The sequence below is a fragment of the Varroa destructor genome, unplaced genomic scaffold, assembly GCF_002443255.2.
Source record: "Varroa destructor unplaced genomic scaffold, Vdes_3.0 BEIS01000006.1, whole genome shotgun sequence".
NCBI lineage: Eukaryota > Metazoa > Arthropoda > Arachnida > Mesostigmata > Varroidae > Varroa > Varroa destructor.
In genome coordinates, this window is record NW_019211459.1 from 28,726,437 (window position 1) to 28,753,999 (window position 27,563).

At 42.2% G+C, this 27,563-nt stretch overlaps 1 protein-coding gene and 1 long non-coding RNA gene across 5 annotated transcripts in view; one reads left to right on the top strand and one right to left on the bottom strand.

The window, feature by feature from the left end:
* Positions 1 to 25,269, bottom strand: part of LOC111252709 (uncharacterized) — a 50,142-nt gene extending 24,873 nt beyond the window's left edge. For 2 of the 4 annotated variants that reach the window (XM_086992432.1, XM_086992429.1), the window contains exon 1: positions 24,767 to 25,266. The gene's annotated coding sequence lies outside the window, so the exon portion shown is untranslated. Of the gene's footprint in view, positions 1 to 16,634; positions 16,657 to 24,766 lie in introns of those variants that run through there. The other 2 variants (XM_086992431.1, XM_086992430.1) reach the window with 2 other exon arrangements.
* Positions 3,215 to 6,781, top strand: LOC147755083 (uncharacterized). The gene is made up of 2 exons (XR_015329890.1): positions 3,215 to 3,892; positions 5,429 to 6,781. It is a non-coding gene; the product is annotated as an uncharacterized LOC147755083 (long non-coding RNA).
* Positions 25,270 to 27,563: the final 2,294 nt, after the last annotated feature.

The following is a 27,563-nucleotide window of genomic DNA, read 5'->3' on the forward strand; positions in this document are numbered from 1 at the left end:
TAGATCTTGTGAACAACAACTCTGATCATAAAGATAATTAGTATTTTTTAATTGTCCCAATTATAATGAAATAATTAAACGTATAAATATATTTCTATACTGTATATAAATTTTCTTTCAACTACTCGTTCTTTGAAAGCCACAACGCTACACAGAAGGTAATCGAAACTAAGTGACTGTATTAGACGAAGAGGCCCTAGGCGAACACACAATACATGAATAGTACAAACATTTCAAAAAGCAAGACTGGAGTATTAAAGACCAGCGAGAATGTAACCAAATGTCGGGCCCGAACGACAAAAACGCCTTACCGCAATCGAGGATGCTTTTCATGAAACGAAGCTTGGCTTCGTTTCCAAAAGCTGTGTCGGCACAAACTGGCATTTTATATGTGACTTATTACAGATTTATAATCCAAACACTGAAAGCATGGAAACTGAGTAGAAAATGGGCCCCCGCGTATGGGCCACGTCGAAGTGCGTGTAGTATGATTTCTCTAGCAATTTGAGGAATTTTAGTCAGCAAAACACCCGCCTGGAGCATAAGGTTGTTATAAACGAGGCACGGTTAAATCTCTATTGCCAACGGGAAAGGGACCAAATGAGGGAATGGCGATGCCCTTGAGAGAAATCGAATTCGGTGGCGGTGTCGAGTATGTTCGGAGATAAGGTGATAATAGTACATGTGATCGATATCGAGGGCATCTTCTACTTTGGTATACTCGCAGAAAATGTAACAATAAATGTAGCCCGCTATCTCGAGATCCTCAAGAGATTCACAGAGCAATTCGTAAGGCAATCGAAAGTACACAGTCTGGTTATTCAACGACAACGCTAGTCTTCATTGCCATACCTTAATCACTTTTTGGATTGAGCAAAGGAATATCTAACGTTGGCTTCTACGCCTTTATTATTCCAATCATAGTTGGTGTGATTACGGGACTTCCCAAGGCCCAGCAGTAAAAAGTGGCAGACAAGCATATTCCACTACTAATTTTTTCCGAAAGGTCACAAGATGAGAAAACCTAACCTCGAGATTTTTTCTGTCTCGCAACATAAGAAAAGGCCATTGATATAGACGTGAATTTGATCACATTTGCGGACGTGTTTATGGTCTTCGGGTATACGTGCAAGCTTATTGCATTCCGCTGAATAGTACCACTAAGCTACATGGGCGGAACGTTCAGAAAAGACAAATCCGTACACGCATTGATAGATTCAGCTCCCCGCTTGGGCGGCGTACCATTGTGCCAATGGTTTTCGGGGTTGTGAGAACGCAGTTTAGAGCATCGTGGCAATGCCATAACATCGAACAAAGACGTTTAAAATGCGGATCAGTAACCTAGCTGGCTAAACAATGCAAGCCTTATTTAACAAGCTGGAAGGGTTCAGTTAATGGTAATTGAAATGTCAGTGGTGGCGATCGTAGAGGGGTCAGTAAAGGTATAAAGCACCGGTTAGATATGGGCGAATGTAGACATAACGAACAGATACGTTTTTTGAAAAGCTTCATGTAATTATAGCGGTGGCAATTTTGAGGGCAAATAACAATGCGGTATCAGTACTTGGGTTGAGGTTTACTAACTCATTTTACTTAGTGTGCGGTGAGAGGTACGCACGTTTATCAGTAATTTTCTGTGTGTTAAGATCATTTGTTGATTACAAAATCTTTTTTGCCTGCGTTTTTGCGATCGCTCACGTTAGTTGTGAAAACCGTAAGCGTTTGACTAATAAGAAAAGGTAGGGCGATCTTGTTCTTGTCGTGCTAATCTACCAAGGTACTTCACTCAAAAATTAACATAATCCGCATGCCCTATTAGGCTGAATAAGTTATTTGTCAAGATGAAATCCGATTTGTTTAATTATTGTTTTGGCAATCTACGTAATGGGTCGAGGTTGCAGCTTAAATTTGCCCGGCCATCGCATGTAATGAATATTATAGGCGGGGCAAAAATTAGCGCATTGCTTTTTAAGACGTAATCATTTCCTCACCATTTCTTCTGATTCTAGTTGAATGGTTTTTTTCATGATGGCTCAGCACTTTCCAGCTAGGTCAACCCAATAGAAAATTATACAGAGACGGAGCATTAACGAATGTAACCGTACGAACACGGATTATATATATAAAAACCTAAAAAAAATCGTCGACTTTGAACAAAATCTGCATCTTTCACCCATAATTAGCTGTAACAATCCAAACATATTAAGTACGCTCTACTAGCAAGAGAATGTTTTCTTCTTAATTTGCAAATCGCCGAGTAGTAATCACAATGGTGCCGAAAAAGTAGCTAAAATGCTTTTGCTACGACTTCTGCCAAAGTCGATAGAGTTTCCAGTATTCTCGCAATCGTTGTTAACGCGTCCATCGTTGTCGTCGTGATTTTGATTGCTGCTGTTATCGCTTCTGTCGTTGTATCGCAGATGGCGCGGCTGGCCGGATCCATCAGTTGGGTTCGTCCGTCCTACGTACTGATTTTCGTTTTTTTCTGACTTCTTCGTGTGTTTTGCTTTCCCTCGTTGCGGTAGCCGAACGGCGACGAGATCCTCGTGGTCGCTGTTGATGCCGCCGAAGCTGTTGTAATGGCGGTTCGGGGTTTGGTGCTGGCCATGGGGTCGTTGGTAAATTGAACGATGCCTTGTTGCTTTGTTGATTAGTTGGTAAATTGGTAATGTCTTCTTACCTAACAAAACCGTTGCCGCCTCCGAAAAGGCACACGGGCAAAATCGTCTTCGTTCTTTTCGTTGATCCGCACGATTATCGTCGTCGTCGTCTCCGTCTTCTTTGTATGCCTCCTCCTCGTTGTCGCGTTCGGCCGTCGGATCTCCTTCAACGGCTGTGGCCGTTTGCCTGATGCATCTGGCTTGCGCTCGATAGACATCGTGCCAAGGGAAAGTGATTTCAAACCAGCGTAACAGCAACGATAATGAAACTCTTTTTTGTGTGAGGAAACGCAGACATGAGTTTATATGTTTATATATATATGCACCCGCATATGGTTGTGCGCATGGTCGTGCGCGTGTATTAAAATGTGTTTGTTCACCTCTATATGTACGTGTGCGCGCTTCTATTCTGCCCGTACGGTATGTATGACCTCAGGATTTCTGTCTACATACAAATATGCTTACGAGCAGAATGCAGGAATAAGCAAGGCCGTTTGCCCTTTGCTAGCAGCAAGAACAGTCTGCGCGTCCGTTAGAGCACCCAGCATGAGGAAGGGGTGTTATGGTAGGCAACAGGGCATATTCTTCTCGGTCCTCAACTTTGATCCATCCACCTGAAGCGTCGCAGTTGCCGATAGCAAATTTCTATCCGTCCGAAAAAAGTGCTCGGCGCAGTCATACTATCAATTAGTGGCACATGCACCTCCTACTACAGCTCGTACTATTGACAGTTCTATATGTTCCACTATGACAATGACGTCCACTGCTAGCAATAATTGCGCTAATACTGCCACTGTTGTCGACTCTGCCGATTCTACTAATGTAGCTTTTGTCGACATTATATCATTCGAATCGTTACGAAGGGCTAGCTTGAGTCATCAATCGATGAGGCCGGTGAGAGCGCCAGGACCGATTGCATCACCACCAGGCAAACACGCTCCCCATCATGAGCCACCAGCCCATTGATATGATAAGCTCTCCGACTTTATAAGTCCCATTTAGCCAGTTAAACTAAACGATAAAATGAATCGGTAGTTGGGCAGGACAGTCTCGAGTAGCGATCGATAAATAGTAGCGCCATTACCACTACGACGACGGATGCCGGTCTGCTGCCATCGAGCAGACGCAAAGGGCAGAACGGAGCTGCTGGCTTCGCCGGCAAGTGTTCTCGGCTTAGGGAGCTGCGGACAGAATAGCAGTAGCAAAATCAAGAATGGAAAGTAGGAAACCCAGTGAGTACCGAAAACGATTTCCAAGTAATATACGATCGCCTCCATACTGAGTCATCATCCAGTATTCAGGCGAGTCTGGTGATTTCATTGCCGGGAAGGCTCTACAATATAGAAGAACAACTTTGCTTGAACTTAAAGATATGATAGATAAAATCCCCATAGGTCAAGGAAGGTCGATGAATTATTTATTTGTGAAGATATCAAGCAGCTATTGCCGTGTCGTCACCAACCGACGAACTAATATTTCACGGATTTTTTAAAAGTTCTTATTATATGTTGCTTGCTAATTCTCGGCTCGCTCGTTTAATCAATATTAATTTTATGGCTTCGGTAGTTAAGCGAGGGGAACGCCGGACACGTAGTCGTGAGATCCGGGCTTTTTAGTATTTTAGATACTGTTAGCAGCTGTCGATGCACAGACAAGTTTGGCCAACGCGAATACTAATGCACGACTATCTGTCGAAGAGATAGGTTGAACAGGTAAACCTTTGGAAAATTATTTCGCATTGTATACGAAATGCGTTTGATCGTACGCGATGTATACTAAGGAAATTATTGAAGACTAGTATATTGGTGGATAATTTCTAGATTTTACAGTTATTCTCTTCTAAAAAAAACGCTCTAAAAAAAAACTCTAACATATTCACAAGGTACATGTGAAGAACAGCTTTAGTAGGTCAGCATAGAATAGGTGTAAGTGACTTGGGCTACTGTTTTATTAGCGAATTTTCAACAAATTACCAAAGATGCCCAAGGAAAGCATGCATGGTATATTGACTTGGTTCACGAATGCGTTCTACTGAGGGAAAAGTCGCTTGTGCCCTAAGAGCAGTTTGTTTACAAAACTTTCGGTTTTGTTTCACAGAGTATCTCCAATGCGATCATTATAGTTACATTAGTTGACATCATTTGTCGATTATTGGGGATGCGTGAAGCATCAAAACGTCGGAGTCTCTCATTCGGCGCAATGTAGAGTCAAGTCATTGGAGTATCTTGGGCTCTTGCGTTTGAGATTTGGCCCTACGGTGACCCAACTGTAACTCTAAGTCAAAAGGGTCATTTACTCTAAATGTCACAGTACGGATGAATGATAGGCTCACCAATCATTCCACTAGCCCAGACCCATAATCAGACCCACCAGATTGAACATATCTGCGCCGTGCGCTGACATGAGATGCTGAACGTTGTCGCTATACGACGCGTAATTTAGTTTAACATAAGCAAACACCTTTTCACAGCGTCTGAACTGTGATAATGAAAATCTGCTATAAATGGTAGATTGTTGGATCGCGTTGATTATAAAATCTGAGTCCAATTATTATGGATTAATTTATACATCTGTATTCCTGTTTAGATGCGCAGCTCCTGTTGTTTGTTTGTTTATAGCTTTTTGTTATTGTTTCGTAATCGGGCAGTGCCGAAAGCGCTACATACGTCAGTTTTCAATTATTTTCATTACAGTCACTAACCCGCCGAAATGGTGCATGTAATCGGCTTTCTTGTATGGTAGCTTTTTCTCGTACTGTTCTTTTACAGTGCAGCTACTGATAGCCATATAGTGAAGCGCGCGACCCACGAAGGCATACTGAAGGCAGCAACAGAGGTAGGATCACAATAAGCATGGAGCAGCAAAACAGTCTTCACTGATGACCGCCACTTGTCGTAGCAGCGGCCGCAGCAGAACATGATACTGCAGCGTTGCCGGAAGCGACGAAGCCGCAGCGGCGCCTTCGTTCTTACCACATTATTATTGGACGATTATTCGATGCTCTTCTACATGAGATGCTCAGTGTGGCAGTCGTTGTTACGACTTCAGCCGGCGCTACCGCGGTCGTTGTTTCTGCGCTTGCTTTCCCTCTCGCGTTATCATCGTCGTCGTCTCCTTCATTTTCATCGCTTACTTCTGGTGCCATCGACAGCCGCCAGCTGTCAGCGCGGGTCGACCAACTTCTGCCTTTGGTGGCCATAGCGGCAGTAGTTGCGACCTTGCGTGGCCGTGACCTTCCGACTCTACGTTGAAACGCTGTTACGACAACGATCTGACGTAATCATTCACTCACTTTCAGCGCGGTCGCAGCACGAAAAGGTGGGTGGCCACTACCGCCAATGAGCGGCAGTACCCGTGAACCCGCTGCTAAGAACAAGCAAGAAAGAATCACATCGAGAGAAACGTTACTGCAGCTCGGAGCCGAAATATGCACAAGCAGAAGAAATGATGAGCACCACACTCCGCGTAATGGCGTTACGTGACATGAACGAGTGTCCACATAAATACTGAATCACATCGAGCTCGGAAGCAAACAATAGGAAAAAGGTTCTTTTCCGGTTATATTGATTGCGTACTTGAAAGTTTTCCTGCTGTTCATATCTTTCAGCATCTTTCGTCTATGCATTTCGTAAAATTTCATTGCCTAATCATCACAGACAGACAGTCAATCAGTCAGTCAGTCAGTCAGTCAGTCAGTCAGTCATTTAGACCACGATGTTCCGTGAGATTTGAACGGTTAGAAATAATAAACATCAGCTCGTCGAAAGATGTTGATTTTAGTCAGAAGTCAACTTATAGAGGAACAGTTTTTGCTTGCGGGACTATATTAGACCGTATAAAGCAAAGCTATAACCTACAAGTTTAAAATTCTATTCGTATTCAATTCTAAAGTTAAAAGGGTTCGTAGCATAAAAACGGGCTGTTCATTACTACCTTGTGTTTAGAGCTGTTAGACCCCTTTGCCCATGCCACGTTATTTAGGTTAAAAGCTGGTTTAGAATGCGACTTTAGTCCTTATCAAAGCTCCTGTTCCCCGAAATGGGTGCCACATACGTACAGGAGACATTATACAGTGTATATAAAAAATGACATAATCGGACAATAAATGACAGACCTTACAAGATCGGGGTTTTTCATCACAGTGATTTCAAGATGAGATTGTAAAATCCTATTTCAGTTACCTGGAGCAGACGGGAAGCAAATAAGTGCTTCTGGACAGCGTTGTGCTATCGTTTTCGTCTTGCGTACTGTGTCTGTGCCTTATAATCGCTATCCTCTGAGAAATGTAGATGCCAAAATATCACCTATTTATCTTATATCAGACAGGCACCTTATTGCATTTCCGTGGCCAAATATGACCAATTAAAGGCTAGGTAGAGTTTAAAAATAGGAATGGCCGCATATTTCGTTGGCCGTCCCCTTCTTGCGCCCTGTGGCATAGATACGCAACTTCTACAGAGCGTAACGACTTCGCAAAAAGCATTTGTGCACAGCAGAGTCAGACGTGAAAAATAAAAAGGTACCAGCGTGTGCCAAGAGCTTTATACTGTTCACCCGCTGATATTACTGATTCGCTATAGTCGGCGACAATAGATGGTTGGTTATTCGAGCCTTCTGTAAAGAGTTGGTTGGCGGCTCGAACGACGACGGCGGCGTCGTTGAAGCTACCGCTACTCATATCCGCCCTCACCGCTACTGTTTGAATTGCGGTAGTAGCAGTTCGTTGGCTTTATCATTGCCACTGTTCGCCTGCTACGTTCAGAATTCGGAATCTCAGGTGCGGGATAACTTTCCATCATTATCACAATCATCCTTGGAGTATCGTCGCCTCAACAGAAGCGGCGAAAAAGGACGCTTTCAGTGTTTAATTGCGTAATGGTGCGCTGCACTGCCTGCCGCTACCGGAGTAATGCTAAAGTAAAAACAACAGTTATTGTCCTAGTAGCAAGCGGAGAGCCTGACACTCTGTCAAAGTATCCTGCCAAGAACGCTAAAGGCAGTTTCCTACAGTACAGAAAGAAAGTATTGCAGGCCTGGACAGCTCCACTGAACGACAGATGAAACCGCAAACACGGAAAACAAAAGGCCGTATTTGACTGTCTACTGCAGCTAGAGAAATACGCGCCGATTGTATTCTTACGCACACATACATCCGCAAAAAAAGAAGAAGCATTTGAAGTAACTTCAGAGATCACCTATCCCACTGTAACTAGATGATAAGAAGTAGAAGGATCTCGAATCTGCTCATTTGCCATGCCGCTTGCTTCCATTAATACAAAGCAAAATATATATTGCCTTTGTCCTGAGCGTTGAAGCGAAGTTCTGTGGACGACGAATAGAAAGACATTCCGAATGCGGTCAACACTTCAGCAGGAAACTGCGGCTTCTTGTTCGTCTCTGTCTTCAAGGATCTCAATTCTGTAGCAAGCTCAAATGCTCGACAGGCTGTTGTATATTATTGGCCCAGTTAAAAACTATCATTAGAGCTTCCCAAAACATGCGCGCCGATTGCAAGAGACATTGAAAAGAATAGACGCCGTAGCACTCTATTGACTGCTGATAGAGTCATGTAGTGCCGAGTGTATGAAGCAATCAGAGAATCGTGTGCACCGTTTTTATCTCATCAATCGGGCCATGGCGCATGAATATCAGAGGACGCAACTCTTAAGATCAGCCGTAGCAGCGGCAACGCTAGTATTCGTACTGCCCGCATTTGTAACGTTACTCTACAATCTTGCTGCGTTAATATTCTTTCATGGACGTGAATGTCAATAGCATAAAATTCTGCCAAGACATGTCGGCGACAACGACAAGACTGTATGTGGTCATTTGCCAGATGACAGCATCAAGTCTAAAGGCAAATAACCCAGTTCCAAATTGTGTTTCTGCCATTGACGTTGTTGTTCTATGTGGCGTTCGCTGAATGGCTGCCACTACTTAGCATGGACAATTCGACAACTCGAAGTTCGCCGGCGTCCTCTCTTTTCTTTCCTTACTTATTATTCTTCGAACAAGTTTAACAGGACTTGTCACAAAACAGCCAAAATGGTCGCCAGAGCCTTCCGTTTGTTCTAATAGATATTGACAAATTAACCACTATAGCACTCTATATTAGTTGGTCTATTGCTCTTGCTTCTTCTACGTTACCGTCTGCTATGCGGACAACATTAGCTGACTAGTCAACCTGTTCGTTTTCTGATCAAATCTGGCGGAGAGGACAGTCAACATATATAAATGGACCGATAGTCCGTTTGTCGCCTATCGGTCGTTCACTTGTGTACCGTCTTTTATAGCTCTTTCGATCTTCTTTGCGCTTTAGTCGACGCCAGCGACGATGAACCGCAACGGCAAGGGAAGGAAGGACAAAAAGACCCAGCGCCTTTCTAGGTGGCGCTGGTGGCAGTCAGTTTCTTCTATTTGACGCTTGCAAGTGACTTCTGTTTTATGTATTGTTATCCACTTCTCGTAGTGGAAACCTCCTGGCTGTAAACGTCGAGTAAGCTTGGACCAAGAATTTCAAATGTACACGAACTTTTGGTAGAACATCAGTTTCCGTCTTGATTTCTGTAAGCAGTACGGTATAGCGTTTCTCTGTGCTTCTCCCGACTAGAGCGTTCTGTATTGCACCGAGCACGACGAGAAGATGGCAAAAACTCTACCCGAAATTCAACTGGCTGATCACTTAGATCCCCCATCTTACACAACGGTTTTAAAATAACGCCGCAGTGCACCAGCGATTCTTCAACAGAAAAGCATCGGTCTTTTTTTTGGAGTCGAAGCGCCATTAATTGTATTACGGCCTTAATATCAGTATGTAATACGGTTGTAGAAGATACGAGAATGTTTAAAAATGGTAAAAAGCATTTTAGTATATTGTCAGAAAGCTTGTATGTCAACGAAGTATTGAAGGGAATAAATAACCTAACCCGCGCCAAAGTACCATTGGCTAGTATTGACTTTTCCTGAATTTAACGTGTTTGTTTCCTCTTTAGGTATATGTGCTTCAGTAGTGATATAATGTCTTATGCCAAAAAAAGAGACGCATTTTTTAAGCCGTAAAGGCTTACATTGGTGGCAACAAATAAAGATCAAGGTTCGTTGAACCTCTGATACCAGCATAACGTGACAGGAAAACAAACATCACTAATATTACCGTTCGATTTCTAAGGCAGCCATCACAGCAACGAGGCTGCAATAAATACGGGAAAATGTGCTATACGCCAAGGCAATGATGCCCATTTCCTTATCCAGAAGTGGAATGCCATGTCCCCAGGCATAGAACATACAAGTAGCATAGTAATTCCTAGTGTAAGTGTCTAGAAGCCAGAAAAAAAAAACCCTGCCAAAGCTACATAAATCGGCAAGCCTTGTTAAGCATGCGACATGAGAACGGTGAGGGCTTCACAACTACTCGTGTGCGGCCCAAGCTATGTATTTCTCATTACCAATTTACCAATACCTTACCAATACCTGGGCCGCAAAGAATGTTTTACCCAGCGATCCAAATAGATTTGGCTATTTGGTCTAAGCACTAGTGATCTAGTCGGCGATTGAGTGAGCTAAGAAATATACGAGTACGTAGATTTTGCAAACGCATATGACCATACGAAAACCTATATTTTTTTCTCAATCGAACCTTGTTCGAACTGTTTTACTTGATGACAGGAATAACAGGGATGGCTTTTCGTACGAGAGTTAGTGCTTTCGCAACGCGCAAACTGTTATTCATTGTCGATGCTTGACACGGAGTTTGTATAAAGTGCGCCGGTGCTACCCCGCTTGGTATGGCATTGTGTTGGCGTTTGTAAATGTTTGTGTGCGCATCCATCTATTTATTCGTTCGTTCCTCCGAAAAATGTCAGACCAAGCGATGACGCCGCCGTCGTCGTCGTCGTGAGATCCCCAGGCGACGCCAGTGACGGAAATCAGCCAGAGCGGAACTGTTAGCGGTCAGCGGTTCCCGACACACGGTGCTTCTGTGTATGTTCATGCGATGTGACCACGTGTATTAAGCGACAACACACATTCACTTTAGTGGAAGCAGAGCTCTGCAAAAAAAAATTAGGGAACAAGTTGCGCGAGGGGAGGACGTCGTGGGCTCCACAAAGTAAAGTAGGAGTAAAGGAGTAGTAGTAGAGTAAAGGAGCCACAACTGGGTATCAAATCAATTGAGTCAAGTGAATTTATGTGACGAACCAGTCATTGGAACGATACTGTGCCTACGACCAAATAAAATGTAGAAAATACCACGGAAAGAAATAGTAAAGTAATATCAAAATAATTTGACAATACCGAACGAAGCGGAATTGAAATAAGACTAGTGGATTGCCTGTGTAGAGGTACGCTCTAGACCGTCAAACCGTAAATCAGGATTGCTTTTTGAAAATATGCATTTATTAATGTACACTTCCGATGAGGAACCTTGGTATTACGTAATAACAAAAAGACAATGATACTCTAAGCTTTGCTGGTTCGGTCCAAAGTGTTAGCAACCGAAGTTTTTAAAAATTACATAAAACATTATAGTGTACTATGAATGCTATTTTATTCAATTCATTCCTACACAGTATAAAGAAAATTCTGCCTTCTAAAGATCCTTTATATGGTCTTCATCTTGCAGAACGCAGAGTCGATGGACGAATAGTAAGCGAATAAAGTAGGACACTGCTGACCTTATCTATTGTTTTTTGAGCTCTTTAGTATAACTTTCTAATCAGGGTTCAGTGATCCCGCGAGCGCTGTCTTTGCGCCAGCTGAAATTATTCCACATGCCACTTTGTGTATCATTTCATGTTTCCCCTCAAGTCAACCGTTGCAGGTATTCAATCGAAATGTGTCTGTGATTCAAGTATCGACGGGTATTTTTTAGATGATATAATCGTACTTGACGGTTTTCACTGACAGGCGTACGCTCTGCGTATTCTTTTTGACCAACTGAAAAGCTCTGGCATCAAAAAAAAACAGCTTCTGTTCCCTCCCCCTCCCCCCCACACTCTCACAAGTTGGCCAAGGACTGCGTTTACCTTCCATATCACACAGATGTTGTACTCTCTCTAAGCATCCACTGGCATTGCTTGTAGAATTCAGTGCTATTTGTTCGCAAAAAAGAAGCCTCTCTCAATGCTGTAGCCTGCCGCCCGACAAGGCTCTCGCTAGCACTACAGCCGCCCTATTTGGAATGAAAATTCCTAAACGTCTCCTGATATCCCGGGACAAACATATAAATTAATATTACGAACAGCTCCTGCTACGATGTCAGGGTTGACGCCTGATAAGCGACTAGGCCGAACGATCATAATAATAATAATAATAATATAGATAAGAAACGTCCGATAAATAACAAACGCTGCTTTCTGAGCTCTCGAAAAAGCCGTCGCCGAGGCATCGAGCCCAGCGAAAAACAAATTTTAGTATTTGGCTTTCAAGGCATCAGACATTGGTGTTAAGAATCCATTCCGTGTACTAGCGCACTTTAAACGTTCCTGTACCGGAGACGTCTATTCTACAACGACCTCCAATGATGGCATCACCAACTTGTTAAGACGAAGGCCTAGAAAGAGTTAGGGAAGATTTTTGTCAACGCATTTTACGTCGTAGCTAACATTGCAACGGATGACGGTGCCGTTAGCAGAATCAGTCTGCGAAGTCAGAAAACCCTGTTTCATCCGATTCGCCAGAGGGTGAGCCTCTTGCTATAGTCCAACTACGCCATGCGAGTATACATTAGATGCTAAATAGGTTGTCTGGAACGTAATCGTGCTTTACATTTATTTGCTGCTTCTTCTTTTTATTTTGATTTTTCATTCGTTGTTAACCAAGCGTTATATGGCAAGCGTTTCTCGTCGTTCAGATCTTTACGAAATCGCCTTTGTTTTGGGCTCCGGAGAACGATCTGCTAGAACATCTGCTTTATTTCAAACGTCAAAGACGGATGCAAGACGGCCAGGATATTTATTTCCCGTAGTTCAGGATTAGGTCAGGACCTAAGAAGGGCAAACTCTGTACCCAGCAATAATACTCATCGAGAAGTGGCGCAAAACAATCCTCGCCTAATTTGGACAATCGCAATGTTTCAAAACTTCTAGCTAATGGGAATCTATAGTACGCCTCATATCCGTTACGAGCCGTAACGCTTTACATACACGGAAAAATGAACGAGCAGTGTCGAGAATGTTATTTCTCGCCACTTGACATAGTTGCCTTTGCCGTCTAAGGCAAAAACAAAATTTTCTGATCTCGTGACAGTATATAAAAAGCACCATTGCCTTCCGAAGTAGCTAATACTTTATGGACAGATGCGATTAAATCAAGAAAGAAGTAATTAAAGTTAAACAGCTTCTGATGATAACCTTTGAATACTTCAGTTGAAAACAACAATATATATATAGTGTTACAGAAACGAAGCTCGAATGATACAATGAATGCTCTGTAATCAACGTACGGCCTCATTCTCTGTACTAAAATATTATCCTGTTCATGTGACAGATGCTTTTCATTCTTTTCTATCTGCTGCGTTGAAAAACATAATAGCGCATCGGCAGTATTAGAAAAGCATATTGATTAGTTAAGTGTGCGTAGGTTGTTATCCAGATTTCTTATTAGTTTCAATAATATTTGTCTTTTTTCGAAGCGGCCTCACTCTCGTGCATATAGAAGCTTTGTTTCAGAGTGGATTTTCGTCTCCACTCCACAGACTTCATGCATATTTGAGTCAGTTTTTGCGCTGAGCTTAACTGACTCTGCTCCTAACCAGTATGAGGAACTTTGACATTGTGCAAGGTGGCTCGACCGAAATCGACCGTCATATTCTATTAAGACCTTAGATGCCGTCAGATACTTTCTCTTCCTCACGATGAACAGGTGACGAGGAAAGCGAAACTCCCCACTGGCGACGTTTATTAATTTCCATAAATAAGTGCAGAACTTAGTAAATTTGCATGGATAATCCATCATATTTGTCCCATGTAACGCAATAAAGCAACATCTAAGTTACGACGTCCCAATCATTGGCTCAAAAACACCATAGTTTTCCATCCAGTTCAGATCAACCTGTTTACCGTCCGATCTACGATGCCTGCGGCGAGAAGGAATGAACAGGGCGTGTAGAGACCGCTTGATGTCAAATACGCAAACTACCTGCGTCATTTGCAATCGTCCGGTGGGGTTTGTCAGAAGCCCCCGTTCGAGTAAAACCCTTGCTGCAAGCTGTACACTTCACAGGAATTTGCCTTTAGCGTCGGCAGCCAAGTCTTCACTGAATCTTACTTACTCTGTTAGTACCTCAGGCAGAAATTCACTGTTTGATTACGACAGTCTTATCATATCGATTGTTTGTCGATGTTCTTAATTTGTCATGTTTCAATCGTAACCATTGTCACCTAAAGTGTTGCTAAATAGGATATACGCACGTCGCGTTCATTAGATAGGTTACACTGCTCCACTGCAATAACGTACCGCTTAAAAACATGATTACGTGCCTTTATGTTACTACTCAAGGACTCGGTTTGAACAGGAGCACTGAATTTTACTGCAACAACTAAGCCACTCCAGGGGCTATCAAGGACATAGCCGATCTTTTCGCGCATAAGGCCGGAGTATTACGGCTAAGAACGGTAAAACTGCTATAGACACGGTTGGATTTTGAACACAAAGGACGAGAAACAATCGCGAGTGACGCCATTGTTGTCGTTCGGATCTATTTATCGTTTTCTAACTAAGTTATCTTAAATTCATGTAATGATTATCTGTTTTAAGTCGTTGCTTGAGATGGGCTCTGGGAGGAAGAGGGGTCTCATCTGGCAGCTGCAACATGGTCAGACGGCCTGCAGCGGTAGTTTTAAAACGTTCTGCTCCTTTGTCCATACGTTTAACGTTCCCTGAAGAAGAAGTTGAGCCGCCGCAGGGGGAAATGAAGTTGAACGCCACAAGGTTCCACTGAGGCTAACTGGTCTTTTGCTCCATAACTGCTACAATGGCTATTAGTGTAGTGTTGTTATTGTTGACGTTGTTTTGAGAAGTCAGGTTCATCAACCCGGTCATACGCCGTTTAGTCTTCGGTCGCCGTCACTTAAAGTTCATTTTAAACTTTGAATGTTTTTCTGTTGTCTGCAAAAAACGGACGTCCACCTGAACAGCTGGTTACCATTGCACAGACATTAAAATTTGTCGGAACAAGAAGAGCAGCAGCAGCAGCAGCAACAACAACAACAACAACAACAACAAAGGCAGAAAAAGAACAAGCAGTCTAAAAAGTGGGAAGAAGCACGTGAGTGATAAAAAAGCGAAAGAAGAGAGGCAGGCAAGCAAACAAACAGAGAATAGTCGAAAAGAAAAGATGTAAAACGGTCTTGCGCATCGTTCTTCTTCATCCCGTTGTTGTTATGGCTACCGTTGCGCACCATTGTTTTGGTGTAGGCTCGCCCATGTGTGTGTGTCCGAATGGACGGCGCGATCGGTTTGCAAAAGCGCACCGATAATTTTCGCTTTTCAAGGCTCGTTTTGAGATTCGGTTTTTTCAATCGCCAGATGTCGTATAGACGTAAAAATAGCCCATCAACTTTACTTCATCCTCTAAACCACTCAGAGGTTAGAAAGTTTTTTTGAAATAGGGCATGCGTCCCACGAGTCTATTTCCTGGCCAGGCTTCCAATGTTCACTCCTTCAACAATAGGAGGGTTCGTCCAAAAGGGTCTATTTCATAAAAATTAAATTCACAGAACTGTTGATAGTCAGATGTGCCGTCCGTGTGTAGGCTAGAGCGGAGAGATGTGCTTCATACGTTTTTTTTATAAACTGATATTGGTAATAACTCATTTATATAATTTATCGATAAAACGGCGCGACAGAGCCGTATTGGAAGAGGAATAAAACGATAAAAGCTATAATAATTTGGCAACAAGATACTGAATTAAAATTTTCGATTGGCGTTTGTTAAGTAATCAAGCCATCTATCTATCTATCTGATTAAGCACGCCATTTCATAGTGTTAGATTACTTGCCCCACAGGTTATGATGCGTTTTGAGTTGGGCATTCACCCCAAAAAAATAATTGCTTAAAAGGAAAAAATTCAATTTTTTATGGTGAGTATTTCACTACCTGAGATCATTGGTATACTTTTAAGCGGTTCGATTTAAAATTTCAGTAGTAAATACTAAGAAATCGGCGTAGTTGAGCACTGACATCTGATAAACACATCGGTCTTAAAAAAAAAAATGAACGTTCCCAGTTTTACGTCCGGGGCTGCTTTTGGTATTGCATTAGAGGCCCGTTTCCTCCAAATAAATGTTTCCACCAATCCAAGATTAGATATGCCCCTGAGCTGGGCCACTGCAGTATCAGGCAAACATTTTAACTGCGTAAAATGCCACGAGCTTTCCCCATGTTTTGCGTCCACTGCAATAGCAGTATATTCCCTTCACAGTGTCTCTTGCACGAATCGGAAGCAAAATTAGTTCTCACTTGATGGAAACGAAATTGAATTTGGGTTCACGAGCAGAAGGTGGCTATACCTGCCCTTGCGACATGAGTATGAAATCCCCACTCTAAAACGGTCGAAGATATACCGAATTTTGAATGGCTTGTTAAATATCCGCGAGGAACGCCATCTCCATTCTGTCATATTACTATTTGATTGATAAAATAGATAAATCTATTTGAATTTATCTTGTCCAACCGCGACTATAAGACATCGGCTTTATGTAGCCTTTATATTTTGAAAGGAAATAGATACTCCATACTATGTAAGCATTATAGTATACAAAATGAGCCTTTTTAATGTAATGGCCCGTGGGCCAATCGGTAGTTTTGCTCAATAGTTGATCAATATCATTTACATTGAAACATCGGTATTAACTTTAAGCGTGAAGGTGAAGAAAACACAATGCTCCATGCTGATGGGGCATCATTTTTCTCCATTGATATGATCTCTGTAATAGATGCTTAATGACGTCAGTCTTGAAGATACGTCCCCTTACCTTTTTTACTACACAGAAGCGAGTCTGTAGTCGTTCTCCCTTCCGCACGTGCCAACGCAGAAACTGACTAGAAAACCCCAATTGTTATTACCGTAGCCTCCGTCCCTTTTCGAGGTAGGTGAATGAGTCGTGAATTGCGCTTAGATAAATGAAAAGAAGAATTTCAAAAAAAAGGAGACGAAAATAAAGTAGACACAATTCATTCACCGGGAAGTATTGGGAAGTCAGTTTGATTATGTCACCGCCATCGAACCATCGCCGCCGCCGCCGCCGCCGCCACTACTAGCAAGAAGACCCGAACAGCACGGATAGGCAAACCACCGACATTTGTTGTAATGTCTGCTTCTGCTGAATGCATTGAACGTTGCTATTTCTGCCGGCCAAATCTCGCTCCACTAGTACATACTACACTATACAGCCAGCCCCTGCGTATGCACATAGAGGGGCTGACAACCCAGCATCATTCGAACACGCCACAGAGGCAACACAGAGTGGGGTCTACGCATATGAGCACACACTCACACTCAATCACAAGTGGGGGCTAACGGCTACAGAGGAGCTCGGTATTTGTTGCAGAAGCAACATGGCAGTCGCAGCTTGTCGATATGACTTTCTGTCTGTCTTTTTCACTGTCTGGTTCTCTTCTCCCATATTGCTTTGATCTTACTTCATGTAAATGCACGAATGCAGGTAAACACATAGACGGAGACACCTGCACTTAGCAGAATTTCTTCTATGTCGTCCTCGCGGTCATTTGTGGTTGTAGCGGGTGCTTTATCGTCGTCGCCGCCGTCGCCAGTAGTGGTGGCGGCGGAGATGACGGCGACCCCCATTAGCCTGGGTCATTGGCAAGGCGAGCACTGGGTTCTGACGGTTGCTGCCGTAGTGAGGCCTATGCGACAACAACAAGAGCAGCTTTGCGTCGGCCAGAGAGTTATTGGACGCTTCTTCCTCTTTGGGCAAGTTCGATCCTTTCGCGTTTCGGGAAAAAATACGAGTGTGACACCGGGCGCAGGGTATGACAGATTTTCCACAAGAAAAACTCGATGACATAACCACGGGTAGACGGTATTATCAACGAACTGTCATTAACAACATGACCAGCAAGCGAGGGTCCACTATTGCATTGTGATCATTACTTCACCGGATATATCCGCCACAGAAATTTAGCACTGGTAGACGAAGGCAATATAACTTCAGAAACGAATGAATACACATATATATATATATATGTTTTTTTCCTTTCTTTCGGTAATGCGGTGAATGTGCAGGAAGAAACAATTATTTATTCAAGAATAATGACTCACTCCCATATGTGCATTGCAACCATCTCGCGTTATCATCTGCTTACTCATCACTGCGGATAAATTCTAAAATCTTCATCCGGCTTTAGCTGTAGCGATGATCGCAATCATGGTCTACAAACGATGCCATTTCGATCTTCTGTTTCCTTTCTAAGTAAGTTAAACGTTGTCAAAGTTATCGTTCGACGAATGAATAAACGACGAGCTCTATATTAGGCCTCAGATTTCGTTCTCGTCGCATTTTATATAGAAGTGGGATTCGACGATAATTAGAAGGGCGCGATTGAGCTTTGCGTAAAGCGAAGCTTTTGCTTTGAGGCGCGTAAAGGACTTTTGGATTTGTGAAACGTGCGTAATACATATTAGTTATAGTAATACACTAAATAAAGTAGTGCTGAGAAATTTCAGTAAATTCTACTGCACTTCTGAAGTTTTCCCAACTTTTTTTTTTTTACTAATGCGATTATTGTCGACATTTTTTCGCTGGTCGACACCTTGCGATAGCTTTATAATTATTTTCTGCACTGAAATTTAGCTCCTTGTAGCTACGAAGCCCTGAACAGGATCTGGTAAATATTTTTGTGTACTTCTGATGGCAACAGGTACTTCTGTAGAACTTTACACTCGGGTTCAGTTTCAACATCATAGGCATCAAACAGTGTTCGACTAGAAACAAAGAGCCCTGACAGCGTAAAGTATATGTGTGAATTCTAAGGTATAGGACATTTTTGATTCGGCTCATCAAAAATCTGTTTGGACGGTCTTATACAAACAGACAATGGTATACAGAAATAAGTAAAAAATTCTATGCAAGTAAATAATCGAGACTCGTTTCGAACTCGATGATGCTTCGTGAAACTACTTGTGCAAGCAACAAAAGCAAAAAAAAGTTCAATTTTCACGATTTGTTTTGTTTGCGATTGTTTCGTTCTAGCAATATTGCCATAGTTTAGCTAGTTAATTTTGGAAAAAATATTGAAGTTACTTTCCGCAATGATGTGTTATGAGTAGTTGGTTGTGATATCCACTGTGTGGAAAATGATCGGCAAAGCTCACAAAGCAAGCGGTAAGTGCTCTCAGTGCGATCGGTGACATAAGTTGGAGTTAGCAAACTTTAAAATACTTGAAAAGCAATTATCGTCCCATGGAAAACTCCAATCTGCTGGCTTTGCGTCACAGTCGGTGACATGTGGGCCACGTATAACGCTGGGCACGTGTATGTCGCTGAACAATTCAACGCGAGAAACGTCCAGGGGCTACTATGGTGTCTTCATTTAGTTGTAGTAGATACATGCTATTGCATATTGCCTACCGTGTACCGCCTTTTCACCGTGTGGCCGTTGCTAGCGACAGCCGAAAACTTCCTTTGGATTTTTATCGTTAGCGCATCAGTGATGCGGTATTTAGCACAGGGGTTTTACAGCAAAAGCTTGAAACACCGCCGGTTTGTCCTACTATATGCATTGGATAAACTTTTCCGCTGTGGCTAGATGGAGACGTAAGCGATACTGTAGGAAAATTCTAAATGTAAATCCTAGTTTACTATTTAATTATTTTGCTAACCTATAAGGCAGTTCTTACACCGAAGAGTAGCTATTGCCGAAATCGGAAGTGTCTGACTGACCTGGCTGGTGCGCCGATATCCTATTTACGGTCGCTCTGTCTTTGTTGGCTGTTTGCTGCTTGACACAACATCTGTGGGAGCTATAGGGGACGATATGGCGAAATCTACTACAATAATTCTACACTTTATTTCGACAAGTGCAGTGTATATGAGCTCGTTTCCTCCCTGCGGTTACCATCTAGTATCTCACTGAATATATAGTATAGTGATGTTGCGAAGCACAAAACGTACGATACGAATGCCAAATAACTACTCATGCTTAGATTCATGCAAATTCGCCCACTGTGCCAGTTAGGCGCGAGCAAATTTCAGTGCTGCGATAGCAGAAGGAACAGATAATAGTAATCAATACACGTGGGAATATTGCTCCAGCCCGTCTCCAAACCAATCGTAAGATTATAGCCAAAACCAGAAGCAGCTATTAGGTGTTCGGGGACACCTTGTTCTTATACGAGTCACAGGCAGTGAAAGTCGTTTACTGCGGAAACGTGCAACTGAAAAAAAAAAACGGAAGCTGACCAATTTCCTATCTTATCGAATCTACTTGGTTTGCGAAAATCGTTCAGGACATCAATTCAGAACAATAAAAAAAAAAAGGTGTTTTGTCTACCAAACGCTAACTGAACAATCAGATATCTCTACTCAGCCCAATAAGGAATAGTTCCCTTATGGGGAATGGGGTTATATGAAAAACTCTGAAAATAATCTGCTTTGCGACTACGAATCGATCAGAAGAGGTGTCTAGGAACCTTCCGGAAACCCGTTCGTTGTAGATACTTGTAGTCGCCAAGCGTCAACGAATGGCTAATGCTGCGGGCCGGCATAGGCATATAGAAGATAGATTTGTGAACACAATCAAGAGAGAAGAGCAAATTTTCAATTAGTATTAATCAGACGCTCAGCTTGTTCATCGAGACTAGATATATTGGTGCGTATAGAAGTAACTTGCGACACATCTTTGTCACAGAGTTTTATTGATTCAATCGACCTCAGTGGATGCGTTTACGTCGCTACAATTTTCACTATTCCAGGAGAAGTTGTTATCTGAGTACGGTTTCTCTTAGTTCATCTGATCTGATAACAGGAGAGCAGGCATAAAATTGTTCAAAGGTTCCTAGAGCATGTACATGTTTCACAGACAACAGCTACTGGGATCAGTATCGACGTATTTCTTAACTGGTGACGGATGGCTTGCAAAAGTTCTTACGCATATGTAAATGGCAGAGAGAAACTTACGAATCCTCGCGTATACGAGCCAGCCTAGAAGAGAACGAGAGGTGATTTTGGCCTATAGAAGAGCTTCAAAAAGATCTTATGAGATCTATTATCGGTATAAGAAGAGATTCTCTAATCTTGCTGATCCAACCGATTCAGAACTAATACTGGAGACGTCTGAATTCTATACATAGCCGAAGTGTATCCAGCAACCGTACACTTACTGGCCAAACGGCTTAATGCAAACGTTTGTACACCTCAACATTCTGTGCTTAAAGATCTTTGATTCATAGTTTTCTGCAAGGCCTACGAAGCGAGAATTAGTTTCGTGCGAAACTTTAATTAGCTCTATTACCGTCTTAAGCCTTCAAAACAGCCGATCCACGTCCGCGCCAGATCAATGAGCATATAAAGATGTACTGAATAAACGTAAACCACACAAAGTATAGGCCACACTTACTGCGCAACGCGTATTAAATATGTGTATATTTATATATATATATATATATATTACTAGCATCACATATGTGCAAGACATGTGTTATGAAAAATAGCTGGCTTGTAAATGCATCGAGGGAAAGTGATTTCATCGTTCTGTAGACTGAAGCTGTTAGTAGTGATCACTTCCGAATGAAGGCAAACGAAGTTCAAGGTAAAGATACCACTCAAGCTTCGTACCACCTTTGAACCGTGTTGGTTCCTGCTGGTGCGCGTTCATTCAGTCCTCAATAACAGAACTACTATTCAATTTATTACCCGTTTTTACTAACTGTTCAACGAACGGTTAACTCAAAACTAAATTATTTAAACATTAATATTAATGAATTACCATAATTATTATCACTGGTACTGATAGGGTTGCCTTATTAAATGTGCTGATTTATCTAGCGACCTAATGGTAAAATAGTTTCTGTTGGATAATATAATATGCCATGGAAATTTATCAGAAGCCGGATATTCATTAGGTAAATATAGATGGCGTTTGGGAATGAATGTGGAAATTCAGCTCTGGTTATCAATCCCAGTGAAGTGACCTAGATATAAACGTTTTTCCAGCTTGTTATTATTGAATAGAAATATCCTTGTGTGTAAGAATGATCGGATCGGACCGGAAGCGGAAGCTCTTCGAGTTTTCATACGCTAATTGCTTTAAGGATATCAAAAATGATACGTAGCCAAAGCTTTATGGTAAAGCGCACTTTTCTATCGTCAGATGCTGCAGACTCCCATATACTTCCTATAATGTGTGGACTGCTGGTAAACAACTCGAGCGTAATGAAAGAAGGCTTTTTCTAACACGACATGGAAACTTAGAAATTTTATGTCTGAACGTTTTTTAACGAAACAAACTACAGCAGTTTATCGCTAGTTATATATATATGTATATAATTTCATAGGTGGTAACAAGGTTATATAATATTCTCTAGTCATGTATATGGAAAAAGTGCGATTTGCTACTCTTCATCATTGACAAATTGCCGTTTGGCGATACCATATAACATATATGCTATCGACCGCTCGAGAGACATAATCGAAGGAACACTCAATCGTTGTTTCTCCGTTAATGCCCGGACTATTACGAAGTAACGGTAATACAAACGAACGGTAACGGATAGAACGTGGATGGGAGCTCGCTGGTAAAGCGGCAAATAGACAACAGAAGTCCAAAAGAGCAGAGTAGTATCACCCGATCAATACGGCAGAAACGAAAGGATCGAATGGCGAGCAGGCACCCTGGGATAATGGAGATTCTTCGACGAATATTATATGTAACAACAAAAAAAAAAAAGTTTAGACAATTTTCGAACCGTGATAACTCTTTTAGCCCGGCTTGTAGATAAAATAAGCAAGTATTCTGGCAAAGCACAAAAAAATATGTTATGAAATGTGTCTCCTTTCGACGGTATTACTTATTGATCGATTGATGCGTTGGATAGCAGTTGTCTGCTAATGAAAGCTACTGAGAGCTGGGCTGAACTCGCTAGCTGGTTGTCACATTGACATATACAATATCATTTTGATTAAACCAAAGCGAGTACCTGTCTATACCTGAAAAATTGTTTCTCTGGTTGTTAGGGAGCTGCAAGGTAAATCACTACCTTAATTCTCTTGGGATTCAATTTCAATATTGTCGAGATATTAAGCGATTACCCGTATACTCTGTATAATTACTGTGTTACTGCTGCACGTGTCAACAGGCTGTTTTTCTATAGGTAAATAAGCGGACACTGTAAAGTTCGTATTGATCTGAAGCAAGTCTGCGCATCGGCAATATTGCTTGGTCGAATGGGTGTCTACTTCGAAGTTTTCTAGAGAAAAGGTCCTCCGAAGGGAAAACCGATTAATAGAATAATTTTGAGTTTCCGTCCGGACAATTCGCCCACCTAACACAGTCACCTAAGCCACTATCGTGTGGCTTTGGTGAGCATTAGTAAATCGTTCGGATAGAACCTTATCTTAAAATTTTGTAAACTCTCATTATATGACAAACGCATAGTAACCATACACAGATACATGTATATATAAGGAAACATGAACGAATGACGAATGAAAGGGAGACAGTATACCCCTCTTATCACACCAACGCCATAGAAACGCTGATCCTTAGTATTACGTTGATAGGAGCTATCGGCATAAACGCGAATTACAAGGTAGGCTAGTGTTTGTGAGTAAAATTAACATCCGCCTGCCCATGTGGAACAATAGGCAGCCATATTATAACAACGAAATATATGTATATGCATCGTTAAGGCTGATGCCAACTGATCTAGCACTAAATCTGTTCCTAACAGATCTAACATCCCATAGTTAACGTCAATAAACTACACGCGTGGAGGTAACTGTCAGCGAGGCTATGTTAGTAAGGTACTGGTCTCGCTAAACGTTGTTGTTGAAACACCCTTGGATTGGCAATCTCGTCGTAAACTGCTGACAAAGGGCTCTCCAAAAATTCGACTAGATCGGGATAGAAATGTTATGCTTCTAAATGGCTAGAACTCCATCGATGGAGCTTAACGTAAAATCCGACTCGACCCGGAGAAATTGGGATGATTTTGTCTCGGTTCTTTTGTTCATTATGAGCAAGTGAACAGGCAGCAAAACAAAGCGAAATATCGAAAACAGAAAAATATGTTCAAGCGGCAAGGATGATATTGGGGGTCGATCGGCGTCATAACGTACTTCTTCGAATTTCGAATCTTCGGAGATGCGTTGAATTGACCGGCTAGAAAGGCTGGCGGAAGATGGATTGATGGTGAGATCGAGGCAGATAACAACGCTTTCAGATATGCCCGGTTATATGGAAAAGATGACTGCTTAAACATGATGAATGATAAAGCGTTGCTTGTTCGAAAATTTTAGTAACTATTTGATAACTCTTGGTTTATTGTCATCTGTCGCTCAACAACAGCGGTTAGTCTAGACTGGGGGGTACTATATTAAACGATGACTGTACTTCTGGACACATGGATGCACCGTCCGTTCATGATAATAATCATATAAACTATTCGCTGTCAGTGATCGTGTGGTTAAAATACTAGCACGTGAAACGACCCCTTCTTGGTTGATGAGAACCCCTCCAGCAGACAGCACATTCTTTGTCTGCTATAAGAAAGATTGCTCTGATTTATGCTGACATTACATGATGTGTACTTGGCAAATGGAAGCCAATGAACTGGTCTTCTAGCTACCGAATATTAATACTTCAATAAGGTTATCTCAGGTCTGCGTAAGTCATAAATGAGCTAAAAAAGAAATACTTAATAATAAAAATAATCAGTTTTTTCCGGATCATTGCGCGCAACTGAACCGAAGCGCGTAAGCTATCGATGATGAGTCACAACAACAACAACAACAACAGCAATAAAGTTTCGAGTCTGTCATGACAAAATGCGGACAACAGATCAGGATCTAACGAGTGAATATCCGTCTGGGTCACTGATGGATGCATCTCACGCCACAGAAGATTCCAAAATAATTCCACTGCTCACCTTCAGGCGCGGCCTGCACTTTCCAATTATCACGTTCTCGCGAAGTAGTAAGTCTTTCAACCGAGATGATCTGACCACACTTAGGTCAGAAACGAAGATTGCTAGCACAAACGAACTTAATAAACAGTATATACTACAGTTCAATTTTGCAATAGCTTCTAAAAGAATATGGCAAACGGTTTAACTGGCGCGTGTGCTTGATCGTTTTCTCCTCTTCTCAAGTCAGCTCTCTTGTCTATCGCTGTCTTCTTTCGTGCAGCTGTTACGTGCCCACCTAGTTAACTGGCTTAACGGCACGCACTCGGCCACGGCTGACCGTAGTATAGTCACTTGCAGTAAGCGATCTCAGTCAGCTACGACGTCTTTTATACGGCAGAGAGGTGCTCTGAGCCCTCTCCTATTTACCGCGCCGTGTTGCCGTTTGTCGAGACACCATCATTAACAGCAAAGGCAACGTCTTCGGAGCAAGCACCGTAGAGCGTTGCGTTAGTGGGCAGGCAGGCAGGCAGGCAGGCACCTTGACGACGACGACGACAGTGACGACGACGACGACAGTCGCATGTGAAGCACCGATGGCTCTTCCTCCTCATCGCTTTCGTATCACCTCCTCTCGCTCTCCTCTCGCAACTAGAAAACCCTGCTGCCGTGCGTCCTCTTGCCGCCGTCATTGTCGTACCTGCTCTGTCTGTTCTCATCCTCCTCCTCTTCCTTTTCTTTGTCCTTTTCCTCCTAGCTGGTACGAAGTAGTAATAGTTGTTGTCGTCGTCATCACTGGTTGTCGTTGTTGTTTGGTAGTTGATTCTGTCTTCCTTGCTCTCGCGCGGTATTTCGTTTTTACTCAACGGTACTCCAGGGGGCTCGAGTTCTCATCAACGGTTGCCCAGACCCAACAGCTCTCCCTTTCCAATTTCCCCTCGCCTCCAGCGTTCGCGAATTTACACATCGCTGTGCCTGTTCGATAGCGATCAGGCAACAGATGAACACGACAGGCAAAGAAGATAATGTGCTTCTTCTATTTGCTGTTGCAGCAAAGGAATCGCTGTTGCTGTCACCATCGGCAGCAGCAGCGTGCAGCAAAGACATCCGTCGACTTAGACATCGCCGCATGATCAAACGCACAACTGATGGCCCGTACAACCGTTATCTGAGTTGATCTCTAAAATAAATTTCACAAATGCCTTCTATTCCTTTTCATACAGCTGTCCATGTAGGTTGTACGGGGATTTGGCAATTTTGAGATATCAACCTATCCTTAAGCCATGGTTCGCAGAAGCTACAGGTGCCTAGTCAATGCTTCGGCAACAAATGGACCATAGCACTCAGGACCAAATTTAATGCACTCGATCCAGCCAGTCTAAGATATCGAGAGTTTTTGTTTAATGGTCTACTCGACCACTTGACTGTTGCAACTGTGTCATACATTTTCTGTAGAATTTGTTTGTACTTCACGTCCGTGTAAATTTCCATATATAATAATTGTGGTTCCTTTTATATGATTGCTTTTATATATATAGGATATTATTATTATTAATGGTCTTGCATTGTTTGCATATACTTTGCGGTAACGTTTAACAATCTCAGGCCCATACGTATGTTTAGGCATTTAAATAAATAAATATTTCAGGCTAAGCACTGCTTCGGACGGCTGGCGTCCAGAACGAACAGAGGAATTGACATTCAACATCTATTAACAAAACAGCAAGCAACCTATGCCAGCCCTGTAAGGGCATAGTTGTCATTAGTTAGAGACCTAACTTGAACAAACACAAAGAAGCAAAAAATATCACCATGCACAGCATGCATGTGCGCATATAATAAGTTCAATAGCTGCTTTCCAATTTCAAATCAACAAGTTAGTAGGTTGGAACTACTATGTTTAGCTTGCTTTTCCGAAACTGAACTACAACAATATATAAAGTGTTAAACTGTTACCAATTAGATTTTCCCCAACAGACAGATAGCGATTTGAAGTGGATCAGGACACCTAGGTAGACATGAAATGTATCTAGCGATTGATAGTACGACGCTGAACGTTGCTCAGGGCGTAAACGCCGACATGAAGTGGCTTTCACAAGATGGATTTCTGAGCAGCGGGAATTTCACCCGTTTTACCTTTCTATCTAGAAAAAAAACCAGGAGAAGTGAACACGTTACACTGCTGCGGCTGCGTTACACCTGCAATAAGAAGCCAGAATGTGACACCCCCTGAAAATTGGGTTGAAGTCTCTAGAGGTACTAACCAAAATGTGCGCCGTACTGTTTCTTCCTCATCAGTTGGCATAGATAATAACCGGTCTCAACGTACCACACCGATAGACACAGGGCATGGGTATAAAAACAAAAACAAACTACGCAAAGGCTATGACAATGGAAAATATGCAATAAATGAACTTCTTTCTTAGCCCATCGTTTACAAATGTTCCACGAGAAGATTCGTGACACAGGTCAGTTGACCTTACAAAAGAATGTTTAACTCACATCTGCTCATGGACAAACCATTAGGCCAATAGGTTCAAGCTTGCTGCTGGCTAAAACCCTTCCCTTCATCATACCTTAATAAAAATTGACTGCTGTGCACTTATGTATCGTACGTCTTGTATTCAATACGCTGGGTCTCAGTGCTCAGACATGTTGACCATACACGGAGACTGATCCATAGTGATAATTTGATAAATGTTTAAAAAATTTCATGTGTAACAATTCAATCGAGACTTTTGGTTACATTTATAAATAGGAACTGTGGACGTTTGCCTATTTTAAAACCACGCCTTTTATGCTTTGCCATCAAGTTGCTGCC